The sequence below is a fragment of the Bison bison genome, unplaced genomic scaffold, assembly GCF_000754665.1.
Source record: "Bison bison bison isolate TAMUID 2011002044 unplaced genomic scaffold, Bison_UMD1.0 scf7180017864327, whole genome shotgun sequence".
Lineage (NCBI taxonomy): Eukaryota > Metazoa > Chordata > Mammalia > Artiodactyla > Bovidae > Bison > Bison bison.
In genome coordinates this window covers 6,324,785-6,332,301 of record NW_011494899.1, presented here as the reverse complement: position 1 = coordinate 6,332,301, position 7,517 = coordinate 6,324,785, and the positions used below count along the sequence as shown (strand labels likewise).

General features: G+C 51.0%; 1 long non-coding RNA gene across 1 annotated transcript in view; it reads right to left on the bottom strand.

Moving 5' to 3' along the window:
- Positions 1-1,589, bottom strand: part of LOC104998316 — a 13,205-nt gene extending 11,616 nt beyond the window's left edge. Inside the window, exon 1 of the long non-coding RNA XR_826442.1 lies at positions 1,436-1,589. This is a non-coding gene — a long non-coding RNA (uncharacterized LOC104998316). The remainder of the gene's footprint in view (positions 1-1,435) is intronic.
- Between the last annotated feature and the right edge of the window lie 5,928 nt (positions 1,590-7,517).

Below are 7,517 nucleotides of genomic sequence, written 5' to 3'. Positions count from 1 at the left end.
TGCCAACAAAGGTCTGTCTAGTCAAGGCTATGGTTTTTCCAGTGGTCATATATGGATGTGAGAGTTGGACTGTGAAGAAAGCTGAGCACTGAAGAATTGATGCTTTGAACTGTAGTGTTGGAGAAGACTCTTGAGAGTCCCTTGGACTGCAAGGAGATCCAACCAATGCATCCTAAAGGAGATCAGTCCTGGGTGTTCATTGGAAGGACTGATGCTGAAGCTGAAACGCCAATACTTTGGCCACCTCATGTGAAGAGTTGACTCATTGGAAAAGACCCTGATGCTGGGAGGGATTGGGGGCAGGAGGAGAAGGGGACGACAAAGGATGAGATGGCTGGATGGCATCACCAACTTGATGCACATGAGTTTGGGTAAACTCCAGGAATTGGTGATGGACAGGGAGGCCTGGCGTGCTGCAATTCATGGGGTTGCAAAGAGTCGGACATGACTGAGCAACTGAATTGAACTGAACTGAACAGGTGTTAAAAATGTGTGTGTTTACTTCATTAATGTCTGCTCATGAACTGTCACACAGGAGAAGCTGGGAGTGATCATCTGGTTGGGGAAGAGGGCCTGGTTCTGTTTGCATCAACAAGTCCACTTTTTACCTAGACTGTGTATTTATTTGCATTAACCAAGAGGGTGACAAGGGGCAGGGATTGGGGGGTGGAGTCCACACTAACAGTCCATGAGGGAAGAAGGTAGAGGGCTCTCCATTGTTTTCAAACTGTGTTTTAATGGACGTTCTTGTCTTTTACTCTTCCTTTTTTGTCTGCTAAACTAGAAGGTTACTGAAGGCAGATAGTCTTATTTATCTCTGATTATGTTCAATAGTTATTTGACCAATCAGTGAGCATATCCACCTTGATCATTTTGGAATCAAAGCAATATTTTCTAACCTCTGAGATGAGCAGAGCATCTCCTAGGATGCCTGCATTTATTTAACAAATGTATAAACAGTGTTCACTCAATGCCCAGCACTGTTCTCAGCGTTTTACAAATATTAACTCATTTAATTTTGTTTTTATTGCTGTGTGTTGAAGGTTCCATGACAATGAATAACCATGTATCAAAAATTACCTTCTTCCCCTCCCTCCACCTCCTCCCCCCAAAGATTTTGCAAATGCTAGGGAAGAAGGTGGGGAGGGAGGAAATAATTTACTGCCCCACCGCGGGGGCTTACAGTTGCTCAAGCGGACCCTGGGCCCTGGCAGCCTCGGCTTTCTAGCTAACCTGGTGCGAACAAACTTTCCGCTTGGCCGGCGGGGCGGGCGTCCAGGGCTGCGCCGAGGTGCCGACGGCTCGCAGCCACCGGCTGATTTATAGGCGGGAGCATTCCCAGGCCGCGCCGCAAGGAGTCGGGCTGAGCTCGGACTTCGGGGAGGTGATGATGGACACCGGACACGTGGCCACACAATGGGGACACACGACTGACCTCAGTCACTTCGGCAAACTGCCCCTGCTTTCCGGAGACGGCAGGAGCGTTTCGGGAGCTCCAGCTCAAGGGCCCGGGGGCGCCCGCGTTCCTCTCCTCCCCAGCAGGTAGCGCCCCTCGCCCGCACTAGTGAGCGCGGGGGCCCTCGGAGCTCTCAGAGGCCTCTGAGCCTGAGTCTCAAAGTCCTTCCCTGAGGATGCGTGCCTCGGTGCTTTCCCTACTTGGCAAAGAAAGACACACGAACCATCTCCGCTTGGGGGTTGAGTCTGGCCCGAACGCGCTAGGAGTGAACTTTCCTGGCAGGTCAGATAGAGACACTCAGGGATTTTGCCCTGTCACCAGGAGGCCGGGCAGGGTGAAAGACGAGGAAGGGTCAAAATGGGGGTGGAGTGTGCGTGTTGCGTGTGTGGCAGGAGGTCAAGGGGCTGTGAGGAGAGGGAATCAGGGGAATATGGGTTTGGGGACGCCTAAATTTGAGAAGAGGCGATCAAGTTAGGGGGAGGAAAAATAACCGGGCTTTTTTTTTTTTTTTCTTTCCTGCGATATGCAAACTGTCACTTCGGGTTAGACTGAGCCCTTATCTGACTCATTAGCATGAGCTGTGTCTAACGCGCTTAAACCCTCTAATTATTTATTATGCCGTCACGGAGCGGGTCGCCACCCCGGGGCGCACTTGCGGGGACGCAGGCGCAGCGCGCAGGCTGGTTGCACGCTACCCGGGAGAGACCCTTTTTGCCAGGGCCCCCGCGGGACGCTGCTCCAGGAGGCAGCGTCGCAGAGTTGTTGGGGGTGTATCAGAAGTGCCCTCTACCCAAAACTTACCCTCAGGGACGTAATTCAGCACTCAACTCTCTTCTGTACTCGAGCCACATCTTCTCTATTGCTAGCCGAAAGCAAGATTTTTGCAAAAATGGAAGGCAAACAAGGAGTAGGGGGTTTGGGCGGAGTGGTGTGTTGGGTGCATCCTTTAAAGCGACCTCAGGGAGAACCTAAAGGATACAGGAGTCCTCCTTTCACCCCCTTTCCGCACCCTAGCCCCCCACTCCCCACCGAGTTCCAAGAGAGTTCAGAAAGTTGGAGGGGGAGGGGGAGGACGCACTGGGCTGACAGCCGGCCACTCACGTCCAGGGTCCTATTTAGAAAACAGTTTCAAAGTAAGTTAACCTCCGTCGGGTGTTTTTCCCCCTCCCTTTCTAATTGTCCCCCCTTCCCCCTCCCCTCTGCATTCGCGTCTGTTTTCTGTTCTTCTGCGTTGTGCCAACTATTTTATCTTTATTCCTTCTCTTTCTCCCTGGCCATTCATTCCTTTTTGTGTGTGTGTGGCTTCTCCGGGCTGATGTGCCGCTCGTTACCACCCACTGCACGCTCGCTCCTGTCGCTGAGGTGTTTCTATACAAACCGGAGCGTCCAGTTGTCATATTAATTATTACACTGAGTAATGACTGAAATGGTCAAAATAAGGGGAGAGTCGAGAGCGCTTTTTCTTGCTGCTCAAAGATTCAGCAAAGAAGCCGTGCAACAAAGCACTAATTGGTCCCCAGAAACACTCGGACAAGGCACGGAAGATAGGTTTCATAGAACCCAGTGATTGTGAAGGGGGGAAAGCGCTGAATGGACCCCACGCTCCCTTTCTAAACTCTCTTGCTGAGCAAAAAATGGACCTCTGTTTGAATACTGCCCCGATCCTTGAATACTATACCCAGCAGAGAAAAAATGCACCATTTATTGTAAGTTGTTTTTTTTTTTTTCCTTCTCCAGCTATTCATGGGTTCTCTGTGAAGAATCAGCTGGTTTTGTTTACCGTGAAAGACCTTCACTTTATTTCCTTTCTTGGAGGAGGTGGGGAAGAGGGGAGGGGAGGAGAGCCATGTGCCTAGACCTAGAGGAGCTGGCCTACTGTAACAAAATAGGGTGTAACAAATCCTACAAAAGTTCAGAATGTATTGGTGCTTTGGAGAGCTATATAGATTAACGACTTTCTTTATGCTTATCCAAGGAAGGTATTTAATCATAATGTAAATGGGGCTTTAGAAAAAAAATAAACAAAGACTTTGCAGCATCACTTCTTATTTGAAGAACTTCAAAAGGATTTGTGAGGGTGGCTGCAAATTGCCTCCTCCTCTCCCCACAGCTCCCCTCCCTCACCAAAAAGCCACGAGAAAATAATAGTTTGTGCTTTTTTTGTTTTGTTTTTCAAGCTTTTCCCCCTCCCCTCCCTTTGTAAGGCGTATTGAAAAAGCAAATAGATGGGTTTGGAGCCTGGATTCCTTAATGCAGGTGCAGGCCTGGCTGCTGCGACCCAGAGGCTCAGCCAAATCCCCTCCCCTACTCCCACAGGCCATCCCAGGCTGGTCGACTCAACCCAGGCTGGGCAGCTTCTGAAGTAGCTTTGGGCAGGGTGCCTTGGAGAGAGTAGACTTCATAGTAATGAACTTCTCCTTTTCCCTGGGTAGGACAGTGTCAGCACAGGCTTGGGGCAGCAAAGATCCCAAGACAGATGATAGCTACTGGGAATGGGATGTCTGCTATGAATTTCCTGCACACTCACTTTTCTCAAAGTTCCCCCTGGTTTATGGGGTTCACAACTGAAGGTTGCACTCAAAATTTCCTGTTCAAGTCAAGGCTCTAAGGCCTGTGTTCATCTTTGTATTCTCTTTGCCCTTAATTCGGGATCCACTCTAAATAGAATTCTATTAAATGATTCCTTCAATGGGAAACCTAGTTTCACTTTTAACATGAACTCCTTTCCCTCCAGAGAAAAAGCACAGAAGCCACTGTGAGAAAGAGATGAGGCCTGTCTCCTTTCCACAGAGAGAAAGCGAACAAGTAGGGAGCGGGAGTGCAGCCTGTGAGAAAAAGTGGCCTGGCCTCCAACAGGGTGGAAAGAAGATGGCAGGAGATTCAGGGTCCCAGCACCTCACGTGTCCCGGGTGGCTGATCCCTATGCATCACCAAGAACATCAATTCCCCATGTAGATCCTGATGTCGAATGCAGTTTTCATCTAAGGGATCATCTACCTCCAGGATTCCCTAACATAGAAGAGGGATCTGAAGATCCAGAAACTAAGACCTTTTTGCATGGGAGGAGAAAGAGGAACCTCTCCACTTCTCTGGGTGTGTGTGCATGCTCAATCACTCAGTTGTATTTGACTCTTTGCAACCCTCTGGACCGGACCATAACCCACCAGTCTCCTCTGTCCATGGAATTTCCTAGGCAAGAATACTGGAGTGCGTTGCTAGTTTCTCATCCAGGGGATCTTCCTGACCCAGGGATCGAACCTATGTCTCCTGTGTCTCCTGTGTTGGCAGGCAGATTCATTACCACTGAGCCATGTGGGAAGCTCTATATTCTGGGTAATTCACACAAAAGGGGGTCAGTGTCCTGCCTCCCTATTACAACAATGGCAACCCCTGTAAATTGTGAAGGGATCTGCAAAGTGAATTTACAAACAACATCCTATTTCCTTGACAGGTAAGCAAAGGGAGTGCCACTACTCCATTTATGGATGAAAGTATGGAACCCTGGGTGTTCCCAGGGAGCACTAGTGGTAAAGAATCTGCCTGCCAATGCAGGAGACATAAGAGATGCAGGTTCAACCCGTGGATCAGGAAGATCCCCTGGAGGAGGACATGGCAATCCACTCCAGTATTCTTGCTGGGAGAATACCATGGACAGAGGAAACTTGTGGGCTACAGTCCATGGGGTCTCAATGAGTTGGACATGACTATGCATCTGAGCACTTCACACGGAACCCTCCTTTCATGAGTTATCTTCTTCTCCTTCCATTTCTAGATAAATGGGACCTTGAACATCCCTGTCAAGTAAAGCCTGGAGATTTACACTGTCAGGCCCACTGGGTGTCATTGGAGCCACAGACAGCTGGAGGGCAGGGCCACTGGCTCTGCTGAAGCCCATTCCTGGGCTGGCCATGAAACTTGTCTGTATTTGATCTGACTTGTTACTGTTTGTGTGTGTTAAAAAAATATAAAATTGGTTTCTCTATCACCACCATTTGCCAGTGAGCATCACCACCATTCCTCAAAAAGGACAGAAAAGACTCCCAGATGCTGGGACAGTGAGACATGGTGGCACTGACTCTCCAAGGGCTGGAGCATTAGGGCAGTGTGGTTCTAGGAAGCTGGGGGTCAAGGATCCTCTTCCCACAAACGCTTTCCTGGGTGAGCTCTGTGAACAGGGCCTTCCTCCTTATTTGAAAAAGGCCATTAAAATTCATCACTTTCTGTTTGACCTCCTCCTGAGCACTCCAGGGACATCTCTCTGAAACTCACACCTCTTGGAGGTAGGTGCTCTAACCATGGGCATGCGGATGAGGAAACTGAGACAGAGTGTCCCCTATTAGCTCAAAGTCACAGTTCTTAAGTAACAGAGCCTGGATACCAAATCGAGTCCCTCTGCCTTAACCCCCTGTGTAAAGGCTGGAGACCCCTGGGCCTGGGGCAGGAAGTGGCAGCTCTCTTAGGTCTGTGAGTGTGTGTGGGTTGGTGCTGGGGTGAGGGGGGTTGGTGGCTGGGAGCACTCTTTGTGTTTACTTGAGTAGGAGAAATAGAAAGCCTGGAGATTTTGCAAAGCCTATAAGGAAACAGGCTGATGATGCAGGAGTAGGGAGGGATTTTGGCTCTGGACTGGGGAGGGAAGAATAGGGACAAATGTTCTGTGGCTTTGGCCGGAAGGATCGCAGCACCCGCTGTCTTTGCTCCTGGGTGGAGGCCAAAGCGTAGGGCCACTACAATGCGCGGCTTCACTAGTTGGCGCTTCTATTTGAGCGCCCATTGCGTGGCGTGTGTGTGTATGTGTGTGTGCGCGCGCGCGCACGTACGCGTGTGTAAGGTTGGGAGTAGGCTCTGGCCTTGACATTCCTGATAATGAGGATCTCTGTGTACCTGTGGAGCCCACACTCTGGAAGGAAACTGAGAACAAGTGCTGGCCATCGGCAAATTTCCCCGCTCCCAGACGTTTCTAAATGAGCTGGTGGGTGCATGTCTGGTTCAGAATGGGAAACTGAGGGCCGTAGAGACTGTTTAAGGTCACAACTCGAAACACTTTGTCAAGTGTGGAAGGATAGAATCTGAATTGGAACGGAGTTCAAGGCGCAAGATGTAGCCTAAGGTGAAAAATGCACTTCGATGCATTGCTATTGGCTACCCACCCTGCACCCTGCCCTCAACCTCTATTTTACTAAGGAGGAGTGGACGCCGCCTAGCGGCCGCACCCGACATTTCCAACTGGGGCAAGTGGGTGGCGGGATGTGCCTGAAGGCCCTTTACTCTGCCGGGTGGTCCGAGGCTTCCTCCTGTTAGAAAGCGTGGGGGTGCGCCTCTGCTTTAGGCCTCATGGCCTCTTGTCCTTCCCAGAAGAGGAGACAAGTGTAATCTGGGAGCCCTCTCAGCTCCTTTTCTGCGGTGGGGCTCAGGGAGGGAAAGGCCAGAGGACGGAGTTCAGCTCAGTCCTGTCAGGGTCAGCGAGCCACAGGTTCCCGTCGGGGAGATGGCTGCGTGGGTGGGAGGTTTACAGAACTGAGCTTTGTTGGCACGATGCAGTCCTATGTTTCCTAAACCCGTCTATTTCAAAAGAAGAAACTGAGGCCGAGAAGAGAGGTGATTCATCTCTGGAGGCCCCACCCCCCACCCCCAGCACTCGCAGCCACTCACACATACCAAAGGCGGCTCCCAGGATCGGTCACCCACGATCATTTAGAAAGACCCATCTCCACAAAGGGCAGTTCAGTGAGAAGCAATTCTTAGGATGCCTCACCAAGAGCATTCCTGCACCCATAACCCGAACTGCCTATTTCTAGTGGACAAATCAACCAGATGGTTACGCTCTGCTTTTTTCAGCCTGTGTAAAGGTGACCTGAGACGCGCCCCAGTTGACTTCTCCCCTCATCGGAGCGGCACAGAGATGGGGGACCCGTGGTTCCGTCTGCGCCCGCGTTCCCTGCAGCGCTGTGTCCCAAGGAGCCCCGAAGCTGGACCAGGCTCTGGCCAGAGAGGGCCAGGGCCGAGGGCCCAGAAAGGGCGCCTGGGTGGGCGCCGTCCAAGCGGCCGAGCGTCGGCTGCAAGC